The 15,432-nt window shown below is 41.0% G+C and overlaps 1 protein-coding gene across 2 annotated transcripts in view; it reads right to left on the bottom strand.

The window, feature by feature from the left end:
• The window catches only part of ZNF148 (zinc finger protein 148), a 49,255-nt gene extending 34,671 nt beyond the window's left edge, over positions 1-14,584 (bottom strand). For both annotated transcript variants that reach the window (XM_048483689.1, XM_048483690.1), the window contains exon 1: positions 14,361-14,584. The gene's annotated coding sequence lies outside the window, so the exon portion shown is untranslated. The remainder of the gene's footprint in view (positions 1-14,360) is intronic.
• Positions 14,585-15,432: the final 848 nt, after the last annotated feature.

Raw genomic sequence — 15,432 nt, 5'->3', positions numbered from 1 at the left:
GGGAAGCCTTGTGGTCAGGGTACTCCAGGATAACCAAAGGTGATTTGTGCATGTATCTTGGGCACCACACATGATTTTTGCTGGAACTACCCCCATTTTTTGGAGGCAGAGGATCTGAGGGAGCATTTTGTTCTTATGGACACAGGCCATTAGCCCTGCTACTGGAACAAGTTTATCATTTTAATCTGCTAGTCTTTTTGTAGTATCACCCACTCGAGCATGGGGGCAGACATAGGCGGCATGGTACGCCCGCCTCTGTCAAGTCCACAGGGTGTGCAGGGTGCTAGTTCTGCTTCTGACCTACAATGTATTTGGAACAGTAACATGCTCCCCTTCCCTTTTAGAGGGACAATTTCATGAGAGTCATGCTTAGAAAGTTCAAGTTTGCCCCCCAGATGTTTTATGTATAAGCCATTTCTATTACATCCATGCACTATTCTCTCTGGGCAGATGCTGAACTGCTTCATTTATATCCAGTGTATGGTACAGCAGCCAGGACAAACTGACGCACAGGAGCTATCAATCTACACACAATTGAAAGGAGGTGGACGGAAAGGCTGGAAAAATGAAGCCAATGGAGGCAGATATCATGGTTTTATGTGTGGTGATAGGCAGCATGTGCTTCAGAATTCCCAATTCTTTTAAAATTATGCTAGGAGGTAAATCTTGAAATATTTATTTCTTGCATGTCTACTGTTAGTGGCTCTTTTTCTACATTGTGTTAAAATAGTTCATTTTGGTTTTTTATGAGTGAAACTGACTAATATATAACGTGACAGCTTATTCTGGGTTGCATATATCAAATTGATTCTAAATATGTGTTCAGTTTCTGGGAAGTCACCCTGCACCTTCAGAAAATATTCTACTAATTTTCAAAATCCTTTCTCCAAATTTCTAAATTCTTCCGGAATCCCAAGAAAATGTAAGCTGTTGCTTCTGAGTTTCGATTCCGGGTCTTCAATCCTTTGATTTGCCACTATTAAATAAATTGCTTAAAATTGTTGTAGCACGTCGATTTCTTTTTATCTTTAATTTCTTTCTGCTTGACTTTAATTTCTTGGATTCCCAATTTATTTTCTTGAATTTTTGGCTTATTTCCTGTAGTCTTGATGTTGCCTTATTTTTTTGTACATCTTCCTTTATTGTTTTCTTGTGTTCTTTTGTTTTAGTTTAAGATTTGATTGTCTTGTTTAATTTTATCAGTAAGATCTTGTGCTCTCTTGTCTGCCTTGAGTTAAAATATTTTTATTTTCTCTTAATTCTGTTGAGAGGGTTTTAATTTCTCTTGAGACAGATCACACTATCTTCTAAGTTATTAGGTCTACCTCATCTTCTTATATACATCCTTTCTTTCCCCCCTAATTCCTGATCCCATCTTTCTCAATTTTCTCTTTTTTTCTGATTAAATGATCCATACCATTTTTTCTTATAACCATATAATGTACATTAATTTTTTATAAACAATCACTGCCTTAATTGCAAATTTTATAATTAGTAAATATTGATATATAATATTATTGTTTTATCTAAAAAGCTATAAAATATGCAATATGGTTTTCAAATGGTTATAAAGACAACAGCCCACTTTTAATAGTATAATTAAATATTAATAAAGTAACAATTAAAAATTGTGCTAATAACTAATATTTTCTTCTAATCTAATGATTAATAATAGACAATGTACAATTAACAATACCAGAGATAACAGCAGATGACAGAAGATTTTCTTAGTTCATTTTTTGTCTCTTAAAAGCACAAAGAAAAAATATGTCCTTTATGAAATTAGTCTAATTTTTAAAAAATAGAATAAAAAAACCAGATGAAAAACCACTATATTCACTTGCCTCTTCCTTTCTTCTTCATTAACTTAGTGAAATTTGTAAAGGATGCTTATAAAGTCCAATAATCCAGTTAGGCATAAATAGAAAACAGTTCAGAGAGACATAAAAATAGTCCCAAGTCAATATTTATTTGCGTATTCCATTTTGCAAATTTATGCACAATATTTGTAGACGTTTCAAGGATGTTTATAAAGCCACATCATCCAGTTAGGTTTGAACACAAAAGCAATTCAAAGACAAGCCAACAGATGGCAGCAGAAATTTTTTAAATCCAATTTTAGTCTCTTAAAGGCAGGAATAAAAAATGGCATCCTTTTTGAAATTAGTCCAATTTTTTAAAACAAGGAAAAAAGCCGATGAGACATTTATTTGTTTATTCCATTTTGCAATGTCTCAAATTCTTTATAGTAAAAGTCTTTTGTAATCCAGTCCATTATCCGTCCATGAAAAGTAGCTAGCCTAATTAAAATATATAAACAACAAAACAGTTTTGGGGTGTTGTCAATCTGCCCAAATATTTTGAGATGTTCTCCTTCAGTCCTCTTTAATCTGAATTAATTTGTCTTAGACATTAGTCTTACCAAAATAAAATGGTGAATTATCTCTACCCTTGCAAATTAGAACACATTAGTTTCTTTGTATACCAAAAATATGAAGGTCAAAACACAGGTCAATTTTATTCAGAGCTGTTACCTGGAGTTTTCAGACTGCTGATAGTGAAAGTAAATTTCATAAAATAAAAAATACAATTAATTGGACCCAGCAGACTTAAACAACAGCAGGCCTTATTGTGGATCTTGCTGGCACATACGCCTACATCAGCCTCACTGTTTTCTGCATAGAAATCTTCTGCTTGTCCCCCACACTGGTCACTGGATATTATATTATAATATTATAGAAGGTGGCTGGGGCTATTTTCAGCCCTGCCTGACAATTAATGCCCTTGATATAGGAGAAGCATGAAAGCACATAACAAACGTTGTTTCAGTCGGTCGCCATCTTGGGGGCTTCTCCCTCAGTCGCCATCTTGTCCCCACTTTATTTTACTTAAGATGCTAAAGTCAGGTTTTTAATAGTCCCATTCTTAGCAGATCTACTTGGATCTATTAAATAAGGTTTACTCCCGGACACTCTAAACCAGTAGTTCCCAAACTTATTTGGGCTACCGCCCCCTTTCCAGAAAAAATATTACTTAGCGCCCCCTGGAAATTAATTTTTCAAAAATTTTAATAGCAATTAAACAGAAAGATATATGTATTAATGTTTCTACCTGTGGCCATCAACGCCCCCCTGGATCGCTGCAGCACCTACAGTACTTATACTCTGGCTTGAAATCTGGCAAACCTCCAAGACAAGAAGGTATCACAGTTTTTAGGCATCTGCTAAGATAACCTCTCTGTGTGCTCTTTTAGTTTCAGCTTAGCAAGGGATAATATAGTTCCTCCAGGACAGTTAGCAGGTTACTGCATGAAACAGAACGTTAGGCTGGATGGCTCACTGGTCTGATCCAGCAGCACAATTCTTATGTTCTTACCGCCAAAAAGGGTCTCCCTTAAAGTCTGTAATGGCATTTGAGACAAGTATGTTTCTAAGGTACAGATGACAATCTGACAGGTGTTTTTGAGGTAATGGACCTCATTCCTTTACAATGAAAGAAAACAGAAAACAGAAAACAGAAAAGAGTTTCAATGTGAAACTGCAAAAAGAAAGAATGCAAGAATTGCAGTGAAACTGCAAAAAGAAAGAATGCAAGAATGCAAGAATTGCAGTGAAACTGCAAAAAGAAAGAATGCAAGAATTCCCTGTCATTCTTTGGCAGTTTCACTTCTTTGAGAGTTACTTGGAGTTTTCATCCTTAGTGCAAAGCCAGAATACAGGACGTAGGACGTAGCACTGAAGGACGTAGCACTGAAGCCTGAACATGGGCACTGAGAAACTATTTCAAGCACTGGCCTCATAATTGTCAGAGCAGTAACATCCACTGGCAGTACTGTTCACATACTGAAGAAAATCCTCTTCATTCTTGCTTTTTTAATCTGCTTTCCTCCCATGATGATGATGAACTCAAGGCAAAGTTAAAGCATAATAAACACACAGATCAATTTAAAGAATCAAACAGTGAAACAGGCCATAACCACATCCTGCAAAAAATCTAACTATCAGATGAAAAAACCATTTTTACAATTCAGTAAGGTGGTTCAGTAGTTAGGGATGCTGTCTCACATAGCAGATGCCTGTAGATAGGCAGAGACTGATCTAACCGATCTCCATGTCTAAGAGGCACTGTACAGCAGGTTTTTCAGTATTAGAAGGGCCATAGCAAAGTATCCTTCGTGGTTCTAACCCAGGCACTGACTGTCAAATGGAGACAGACAGGACCAGTGCTTATAGTTTAAGAACATAAGACTGTGCAGCCAGTAAGAATTTTTCTTGTACCATGGGGGGCAAATTTGAATAAAGAAATTTCATCCTACTTGAGCACTCGGGAACTAGATTCATTTTTAAATTTTTATTTGTCAATCGAATTTTATCCCACCTTTCTTAAACAGCTCAGGGTACCTAACAAATAGTGAAATCTCCAAAAAATATTAAGAAAATGCAACCGAAATTACACAACAATGCTTCAATTATTCTTTCAGCAGGTTTGGTAGCTTTTAAAACTTTAGATTCAATCATTTAGAACTGAGCAAGAGACCCACAACTTCAAATCTTTTATTCTGCCCTACAAAAGTTGTTGCTCCGCTTATTTTGATTTACATCTGTACTATTTTATTGTTCTAAAAATAAAATATTATTTTTAATATTTTTTCTAATTATTGCTATATAAATTATTTGGGAACAGAGTATGTTAAGGACTACTTACTCACATAAGAACATACTCACCAAAATTTTATTTCTGCTTTAAGACATTCATATCTCAGTATTTAAAACCAATGTCCAAAATGGCTAACAACAGTCAAACAAAACATGATCAAAGAAAAAAAAACTTCCTTGTCCCAACTTAGGTGTCATGAGCCAGCCCCTGGGTACCTACCAGGACACAGAGGACTCTGAGGCAGAACTAGAGGACACAGTGAAGCCAGAGGAGGCTATTCCTGGGGAAGACCTGGCAGCAAAGCCAACTCCCAGCCCTTCCCTGCTTGGTGGAGGAGCCTGCAGATCCTTCTAGGGAACCCAGTGATGAGCCAGCTGAGTACAGGAGGCAGAAGCAGAGGCTGCTACTGCAGAAGCAAAGAAGGAGTGCTCATCTGGCAGCAAGATATGGGAGAATAGAAGTATTTACATCTGATGAGGATTAACTCCTTGCAGAATTCCAACTCCTGGGATAAGGCTCTCTATATAAGCCTTGCTGTGAGCTTGCTTCTGCCTGGGTGCAACAAGTGTATTTCCTGTTGCTTCTTTGTACCTGGTCTGCTGCTGAGATCCAGCCTGTTTGCCTGATCTCCTGTGCCGTGACCTGTTGGGACTGGACCTGACCATGCCCTGCCTGTCTGCAGCACATTAGATGGGTAAACTAAAGAAACGTATAGTGAAGATCCAATAGGGGTAGATGAGGATGAACAAGCTGAAATTTAATCCTGACAAGACTCAAGATCACTCATCTTAAATGGGGTTACACTCCCTGTGAAAAGTCGGGTTCACAGCTTGGGAGTATTCTTGACTCAGAAGTCACATTCAAAATCAGGCTGAGGTTAGAAGTACTTTTGTGCAGCTCCAGCTGATATGCCCCCTGTTTCTAGCCACAGTGATCCACACCTTAGTTCACATCTAGGCTGGATTACAGCAATGCTCTCTATTTGGAATTATCCTGGAAAAGTGCTACAACTACTGCTAAATGCTGTGGCTAGACTGCTGATCTGGCTCAGTTATTAGGATCATGTGACCACAATATTACAATATTACATTGGCTTCTCATCAGTACCCGAGCCCAATTCAAGGTATTGTTTTTGACTTTTACTGCGTGTGACAGGGATAGCTGAAGGACCATCTTCTCCCATTTGCTCCTGCCCAGTTACTAAGATCACAGGGGGAGGCCCGTTTGGCTGTCCCGTCAAAGAAAGAAGGTTACCTGGTAGATACTCAAGAGGCAGCCTTTTTAGTGTCAGACCCACAATTATGGGATAACCTCCCTAAAGAGACAAGTATTGACATTTAGAAAGAAGTTCAATGCAATTTTATTCACAAAGTCTGATCTGATTAATTTCAGTTTTTCTGCCTATCAGCAGTTTTAAATTATTGATTTTGAACTGATTTGAAATTAGTGTGTGGTTTTATGTATTTTATGTATCTACCCTGAGTTCTCATAAAGTTGAAAAGCATGCATGTTTTAAAATAAATAAAATAAACTGCAGAGCTCCTTCCCTAGTGCTATTTGCTTGGCTCCTAAATGATCATCTTTTAAGTACCATAACAACATAAGAGGTGTCCTGCTGGATCAGATAAGTGGTCCCTCTCGTCCAACATCCTGTCTCACACAATAACCAACCAGTTGCCCTGATACCCACAACAAACAGAGCATAAAAGGCTGAAGTATTTCCCTCATGATGCTTCCTAGCATTGGTATTCAGGTTTACTGCCTCTGGAAATGGTGGTTCCCTTTAATCATCATATCTCGTAATTTGATGGACCTGCTCCTTATCAAATGATGTCCATCTTATTCACCTAGGGTTTTGTTATCTAAATCTGGTATTATTTTTATTTAATAATTTATATTCCACTATCTCCCCCAAAAATGACCCAAAACAATTTATAATACAACCACTGTGACAGCTGCAGTCTACTGTTTGCTTATTATTGTTTTAACTTTACTGTTCTATTACTTTTTTATAATCTGCCTTGTAAGCAACTTTGAGAGCCAGCACGGTATAGTGGTTAAGAGCAGTGGACTCTAATCTGGAGAACCAGGTTTGACTCCCCACTCCTCCACATGAACAGCGGATTCTTTTCTGGTGAATAGGATTTATTTCCCCGCTCCTACACCTGAAGCCTGCTGGGTGACCTTGGGCTAGTCACAGTTCTCTCTGAACTCTCTCTACCTCACAAGGTGTCTGTTGAAAAAAAGGAGTTTGTAAGCCGCCTTGGATCTGGGTCTCCTTACAGGCCAGAAAGGCAGGGCATAAATCCAAACGTTTCTTCTTAAACGTTTTTTTAAAATATCAAAGAGGTATTACCTCATTTTTAAAATGATAGAGTGGGGGGACGGTAGCAGAATAAAGGAAGAGGGAACCCAGAACATTTACATACATCTTTGCACAAATGATTCCACAGTGCTGTTTTAAAAAACAGACCGCTAAATACACTAATGCACATTGTATAATATAAGACAAAACATAAGCATAGTTGAAAACCATTGAACAGCATTGCAGGGCCTAGAGAGTTTATGATAAATTCTTAGTTCCAGGAAAACAAATGAAGTGCTGCCAGATGGGTGGCTCATAGACCTGTCAGTTGTAAGAAATAAGCTTATATACTAAAGAGTTGATAAAATGGTTCATTAGAATCCCACTTACAGACTGAAATTTACTTTTGTACAAAGATACAAGATGGAGCTATTTTAGTATGGCGTTACATTTTTCTGTTTGAGATAGCACTCAAGGCAATGTCAGTGCTAACGATGCTGACAGGAAAAAAAATCCAGTAAGGTTATACATTTTATTACGCTGTCTCTCCTGGAAACAAGCCAAAAGACGACAGATGGAGGTGATGCTTCAACAATAGTGTTTATCTATGGCTGTTCTAGAGAAGAATAATTTTACTGTGGATTCATTTGCTATTTTAAGAATGAGTGGGTTTCTCCCACAAAGTAACTATTTATGCATTCCGTTTTCTCATAAAAGTTCTTTATGCTACCTTTAAGCCAGGTAAACAGATTCATGGAAAAATCCAGTTGCCTTGAGCAACAGAAGGATCAATGGCTAGAATATTACTTAAAATATCAGGAATTTAATGGTTTAGTTATTGACTTGCTAGAGTCATCTGGAATTTGGGCTGAACTATACAATATGCTTTTCTTGGATTCAACCCTGGGTCAGGTCAACAGACATATTCTAGGACATCCAAGTGTTGCAGGTGCATGCGGGCCCAATTTGGGTAAGGACCACAGCACATGAACAGAAGAAGCTCCCGTCCCCACCACCACCTAGTATCATTCCCCAAACAGATGGGCTACATGTTAAGTTTCTCTAGTGGGCACACAGCAGCTCCCAGGATCTACTTCAGGTTAGATAAATGGTACAGAAGTGGAAAGTCCCTCCAATTTGCACAGCATGGTTTCTAATACAGTTAGCCTTTATTCTACAGGCACTTTCCCTGTAACATAAAGAAGGATGATGACCAGATGACTATATCTTTGATCTCATCGAAATTTATGGGTCTACTTTCCAAGGAGCAAAAGTCTAAACTTCTAGTAGCAGACAAAATCTCATAAAACACAACAAATGTACATAGGCAAATCCACTGTCCTCCAGGCCTAGCAGAGCCACAGATGTACACTCTAAAGAGCAACATGACAGCCAGCTGATCAATGGCAACTTGCCATTTAAAAATCAGCCAGTCAATGATAGCCTTCCTTTGACAATCACAGCTGCCTGGTGGAACAGGGGAGCAACCAGACAAAGACTGAAAACAGCCATGCTCCATAACACATCTGGACAGTGGAAGATTACTGGGCCTGTCCCAGGCGTGGCTAATGAGGTCTGAGGGAGGAGGCCAAGGAAGATCGTCAGCTCTGAGAAGAGGCAGGGAAGAAGTTGAAAGGCTGACAGGTTCCTGATTCACTTGCATAGTTTGTGTACATTCTCTCTGCCCTGCACTGGCCTTTGAGAATATAGGCTTGGGTACTGTGGTAAATTTTCTCATACAGAAAGGATTTCCAACAAGGGGTAGGACTTCCTCACTTCACATCCATCAATATGAACTGGAGGCCTAAATAATCCCCAAAGCTTCTGCTAGAGAGCAAGGGATCCCAGGAGTACAATGAGAGGAGTCAGTGTCATACAGGAGGAAGGGGAAATCAGCTAAGATCACGTTCCTTTCCATTAATGGAGGTTCTTTGCAGGATCCATCACACTTTTTCTGCACACCCATTGCCTTGATTTTCCATAGGTACAGTCCCGATTATTAGAAGGATGTGGCTATCAAAAGCTGCTGTGAGTATGAGAAACTACATGAAATGTGACCCTCTGTGGCTGTGAAGGGAAGGGAGAAGAAGGAAAGGAGAGGAGCAGGGGTACACTGCATGCTCTTGTACAGAGGGAAAGCTTATGCTCGCAACTAGTCCAGAAGCCAGGTCAAGGGCACAGAGGTCAGCAGACAGGAAGGTAATTAACAGTACAATACTAAACATAGTTACACCTTTCTAAGTCCACTAACTATTTATACTATTTATACTTTAAATAGTATAACTTGGTTTAGGATAGCCCAATCCAGAGGCCTGGATTGGCCAGGGACAGTGTTGCAGTGGCGCCACAAGGCTTGTGGCCTCCACAAGGCTTTTTGGCAGGGCAGAGCGGCAAAAAACAAAAAACTACTCCCTACCACCCTCAATGGGCTTACGCCACCCAAAAAGGTGGAATAAGTCCAAGCCCCAGCATCCCAAGAGGCAACGCCAGAGTTGAAGCCACTTAACATTGGCTCCACCCCTGCCATGCCTCTGGAATGCCCCTGCTACACTGGCAGAGCTGCCAGGAGTGCAAGAACACTGATGCAGCGATCTGCACCACATGTGGCCATCATGAAGGGTTGCAGCAGCTGCCTACCGGCAAAGTTGCCCCTTTGCCAGGGTAAGTGCCCAAGGGAGGGCAAACCCGCCAGCATAGAGCCCCACTTCCTCCACAACTCCCTTCAGCTTCCCCTCTCCAGATTTGGCCGTAAACCTCTGAGAGGCCTTGTTGTGAGTAAAGTAAACATGTTGCAGATTTTCTAACATTTTTATTCTGCAGTATTCATATCAATTTTCTGCAACAAACAGATCCAACTCAATTCTAGTATTATTGGTCTAGATTCGTAAAGGTTTCACGCTGGGAACCCTCAGACTTATACCACGAAAACAGTGAAATACCGGTACATCTGTTTCCTCTATGGGGCTCTTCAGGCAGCAGGAAGGATTTTGAATTTCCCTTCTGCCTGCACCGCCCAGAGCCTCTTTGGAGGTGGCAAGGCACCTCCTTTGCCATGCCATCTCCAGACACAGCGCAGCCCCCCCCCCCCCCCCTGGTTTGGATTGCACTGAAAGAATATTTCTTCAAACAGAGCAAATAACACACAATTACTTGTAATATTTCAGGGCCCACTGGGAACTAGAATTTTAATCATCTCGAGATTCCTGGCAAAATTCATGATTCACAATTTATGCCATTTTTCTCTTACATCATGCAAAACAACTTTATCATCATGCTACTTTTCAATTTTTTAATTTTTTCTTGCACCTGTTGAAACATACTGGGGTGTTTGTGTGTGTGTGTGTGTATGTGTACATTTGAGATATATATATACATTTGTATATATATACATTTGAGAGAGATACACATACATATATATATAGACCATTGCATTGGATTGTATCCACATTGTAAAACTGTAAGGGCTGTTTTATTACTGCAGATTTTTTTTATCACCATGCAATCTATTGCCATTCAGGCCAATGTAGTCACAATGATAACCAGACTATTTACACAAGCACTCTTAGCACAACTCCAGCTTGTAAAACTCCACTGATTCCCCCTTCTATAAGTCTTCACTTTACCACTCTACTATTCCTGAGGGTCCTCTGACTCCCAGGAACAGAACTTCAGATGGCTCAGTGAGCTACAATCAGAGTATCAATCAAACTGCTGTCCACTCTTCCAAATTCTTAGGTATCCTTAACTCTTTGGGACAGGCTATATTTTATTTTATTTGTTTTTGGGTTTTTTTATTAGATTTTTAGCCTCCCTGACCAAGGTCAGGCTCAGGGCAGTTAACAATGGTATTAAAACAATCAAAAAATCATACACATTTAAACCACAACAATAAAATATCCACTGGTGCTCTAATCACATTCATTACCTAGGTAACCCAACTAAGGAGAAAACCTAAAGAAATGCAACTACCAATCAACTAAACATTAAAAACGTACCAATAAATGATAAAGGGGTACATTCAAATAAACAGTACAATATGATGGGGATAGGGAGACCAGATGAGATGTAACCATACTGCCTCAACCATCGGCCCAGCAGAATTACAGATATTACAGCCCTGCAGAATTGAACAAGATTATGCAGGGCCCAGCTGACAGAACGTTCCACCAGATCAGGGCCAGAGCTGAACAAACTCTGGCTCTGGCTGAGGACAACTGAATGGTTCCAGAGCAGGGGACCACCAGGAAGTTGATCCCGCTGACTGCAATACCCTTCGGGATTGTTACTGGGAGAAGCTGTGTGCAGGTATAGTGTGAACTCCAGCTCAAATGTATATCTGTAAGAAAACAAATACTCTATTCCTGACAAGAAAGCATAGCTTCCCCCAAAACATCACTTTGAGGCCATAATCTGTTCAACCTCCACAATAAAAAAGGGGTCATGGTAAAATCTAAAACATGCAACTACAGGAAATTTTTTAAAGCAAAGTCAGCCATGCCAAACTTATGCAGGTTACATAATAAAAGTTATAGAAAAGTTATAACCTCAGAAATCTGTACTTCATAGCCCCTTGTAAAAACGTGACTGAATGCCATCAAGCACAAATCTCAACATTTCAGCCATCCTAGAAATAGACCCCAATTTTTAAAAGGCAGGATCAACACCAGAATATCTCACAAAATGTATCAAAATGTGAAGCATATATTGTTTTTCATTTGTGCAAATCTTGAAACGAAGTATTAGGGAATTTTAAAAGTAAACTCAGGGAATTTTAACAGCTAAATCCAAAATTATATTTCTGAAAATCTTCAATTTTTAAACTGAGTCTTGGTATTTCTCATGGCCTGCAAGTACAAATACCTATGCCAGAATATCCATATGGGAAGAGTAACAAGGTTTAAAAGGAAATGGGAGATGAGATTTGATGGTAGCAGGCAGAAAACTGTTACAGATTTGCTAGATTCAAGTGTAGTAGCACCTTAAAGATCAACAAGGTTTGCGGGGTATGAGTTTTTCAGAGTCAAAGCTCCCCTCAATAGTTTTTACTCTTGAAAGGTCATACCCCCCCAAACCTTGTTGGTTTCCAAGGTGCTACAAAGCTCAAATCTAGCTGTTGTACTGCAGACTAAAACAGCTACACTCTAAAATTATGATCTGAGTTTATAATTCATTAAAATTTTTAGCATGGCAGTGATAATCTTTCTGTGTGGGGCTTTTTCCTGTCTGATAGTGCATATAATGTCCAGTGCACAACCAAATGCTTTTGAGATGAGATTTAATGCCAAGCTGCTAAGAGAGCCATTTTCTTCATGAGAACGTTTCTAAAATTACTCCCATGCAAGAATACATATGAAAAATTCTGACAGAATTTTTCAACCACATAGATGTTATGAATAGACAGATGATAACTTGTATCCCTCCACTGAAATAATTCCATGATCACTCCAAAGGAGAAACAAACTTCACTAGTACAGACCCTAAATATATTATATTAGGTGCCTGAGTTCAATAGTATTTATGCTTTAGAGATAGATGCATAAGCTGGAATGTTCGACTGCCTTTATTTAGAGCAGGATTCTTAGCAGGTGCCACCTGGGGAACATTTAGATCTTAACATTCAGGAATTTGGTAGGTGTCCATCAAGCACTAGAGTCTCACCAGACAGACACCTGTGATCTACGTATTGTACCATTTTATCATAAATAAACCTACATAAATAAAGCTGCCTTGTTTGCAACACTGTTTATAGGTTGTAAGTTTCTACCTGTGGCTTGGGGTACAATAATTGATTAAAGATTAAAACCACAGATCTACATTAAAATTTCACTCAGATTACTCTTTAACTCGGTTATGCTCACAGTTCTAACTCCCCTTTCATGCTAAATTTGCCTTTGACCAGAAACATCCCACTTTGGCCTGCTTAGGCATGTTGCCCTTGTAGCAAGGTAGTCAGTACTTTAGTACATAGCTATTTACAAAATGTTTAAGACTATATTTTGCAGAGGATAAAGACCGAGTATTCCTAAAAGTAAACTGAAAACTGTAACAAAGCAGGAATAGGAGTTAGGGTAGATTTCTTCTATATAATCTATCTTTTCAAGCAGCAAAGACAGAAAGTGGATAGCTGCAATTTGTGTGTGCGTTTCCCAGATCCAGAATTCAGCAGCTGATGAGGAATCTCTTTGGGCTGATATCAGCACTGAAAGGAGTATGTTTAAAATGCTAAATGCATGGAAATGGATGCCTTTTTGGATCTGTCATTTTATGCAGCCTGATCTTGAGCATATTTACTCAATAATAAATTCCGCTAATATCACGAGACTTGCTTTCAAAACAGTATGCACAGGACTGCAGACAGTCTACTGTTCTCTAACTGCTAACCAATGCAGAATTCGAGTTGTTTTCAAAGTCCTTAGACTCAGAACTCTGTAGGTTCATTTATGATGTTCCCCAGAAAGCAATTTTGAAAGAGGAGCATAGAAACTGCGGCAGGAGATTACTGTGTTCACCAGTGCCAAAATTCCAGGTTCACAACAGTGAAGAATTGCTTGTGGATCTGACAGATTAGGTAGCCAAGGAGGCTTGTCAATCTGTGAGTCTCTTTGTCTCTCATTTTTCTGAACCTGCCTTTAGGAATTTCGGGAGTCCACAGCTAAATGGGAATCAGCTGAAGTTCAGGCTGGCCACTTCTGGATCAGGTTGCCAAACCCAGCATCAGACAGTTCAAAAGGTTATAGGTAGGGGTTCCTCTTTAAGATATTATCATGACCGTTTCAGTGTCAAATATTTGACGGATGGCACCTTGGGTCTATTGTGTCTCCTCCTTCCACCCCAAGGTTATAACATTGCAAGGGGGGGGGGGGAGAAATCACTCGCAGTCTAAGATTTAGGAATGTGCATTTCTGCAGATCACGAACCCGACAAGTCTCTTTGTCTGCCAAGATCCTTCTTCTAAGCAAGGCCACTTTTGGTGAAAGGTGGGGTTGGAAGCCTCCTAGATAACACCTGCCTGTCCCCCACCGCTCTTTCCTTTGTCTGCCTGCATCTCATCTATACATTTTTGCTTCTCGATCTGTGAGAAATAGCCTGGGTAGGGTTGAAAGCCCCAACGAGGCCTGCTTGCCTTTGCTGCGCTGCAGCTCAAAGACGGGATCCCCATTGGACAAGTGAAGGCCCCGCAGATGGCAGGAGGCGGAATCCGGATTCTCTCCAGAGCCCCGATATGCGCACCACCCTCTTTGCCCCGCATTCATTGCAGCCACCCAACTCCCGGCCCCGAAGTGTCCCCCAAGGCGACCTCGCAGGCCCACATTGGCGGCGGCGGCAGCAGCAGCAGGAGGGCAGGCGAAGGAGCCGGGGCCGCCTCCCGTTTTCCGTGCCTCCGCGGGCGCAGTCTTACCGGCGGCCCAAAGCTGCGGCGACAAGGGCGGCGGCGGTGGCGACGATGGCGAGGGGGAGAAACAAGCAATACGAGAGGGGCTCAGAGCCCCCAGGCCGCGGCTCCGGCTCCAGGCACCATGATGGCGGCGCCAGTAACAGCAGCAGCAGCAGCGGCTCCTTCCTGCTAGCGGCGGCCGGGGAAGCGCAGCCGACTCAGCCTCCGCCTGGTGGTGACAGCGACGGGCCGAGCCGAAGAGCGCCAGCAGGGCTCCCGCCGCGGTGCAGCTTGGGAAACCGCCCGCAGAATCCGAACCCGTCGCCGGAACCGACCCGTTTTTCCCTCCCTGGAGGAGCGGGTCGGGGAGGAACCGTCCCCCGGGAGCGGCCTGGGGGGACGACGAGTGAAGGGGGTTTCTGAGAAGAGCACGAAAAAGCAGGCCCGAGCGTGGGGAAAGCCAGGGAGGATAGGGGCAGGGCTTACAGCAGAGGTCTGTTTGTGGGAGTGCTGAGGGGCTTGGAAGGGAAAGGGTTCCTCTGAGCATGTCAGGAACGCCTTTCCCCTTCTCACTGAAGAAACCGAAGTGGATTCCGCACAGCATATTTATATTTATAACGAGTTGTAATCGTTATAAATGAATTCGTTTTCCTTTATAAAAAATATGGTGTGCAGAAAAAATATGGTGTGTGTAGACGCCCCAGTCAAATCAAAGGATGTGGTTTCTAGACAGGTTTGGGACAGAAGAATGACAGTTGCTTTAGAAATTAGGTACAGATAGGAGAGTGGTCGTGGAGGAGCAGCCGAGACAGGTGCCTCAAGAGTGCCCTGAGGAAGGTCTTTAAGGGTAGTCCTGCTCTGGATTATTTAATGTGGATTTCACACAGCATATTTATAAGGAGTTGCAATCTGTGACAAATGTGTAATATTACCCGCTCAAATTCACAACCTTCTCCCCAGGATCCAAACTGATGTGGTAAATTTTGGGAAGACCTGATTCAAATCTCCTTCCAACCATGAAGCTTAGAAGCCAGTCATTCTCTCTCAGCCTTAAGCCCCTCAAAGGGTTGTTGTGAAAACAAATTCAAGGGAGATT

This window comes from Sphaerodactylus townsendi, linkage group LG02 (genome assembly GCF_021028975.2).
Source record: "Sphaerodactylus townsendi isolate TG3544 linkage group LG02, MPM_Stown_v2.3, whole genome shotgun sequence".
NCBI classification, from domain to species: domain Eukaryota; kingdom Metazoa; phylum Chordata; class Lepidosauria; order Squamata; family Sphaerodactylidae; genus Sphaerodactylus; species Sphaerodactylus townsendi.
This window is presented reverse-complemented; position numbering and strand designations above follow the sequence as displayed.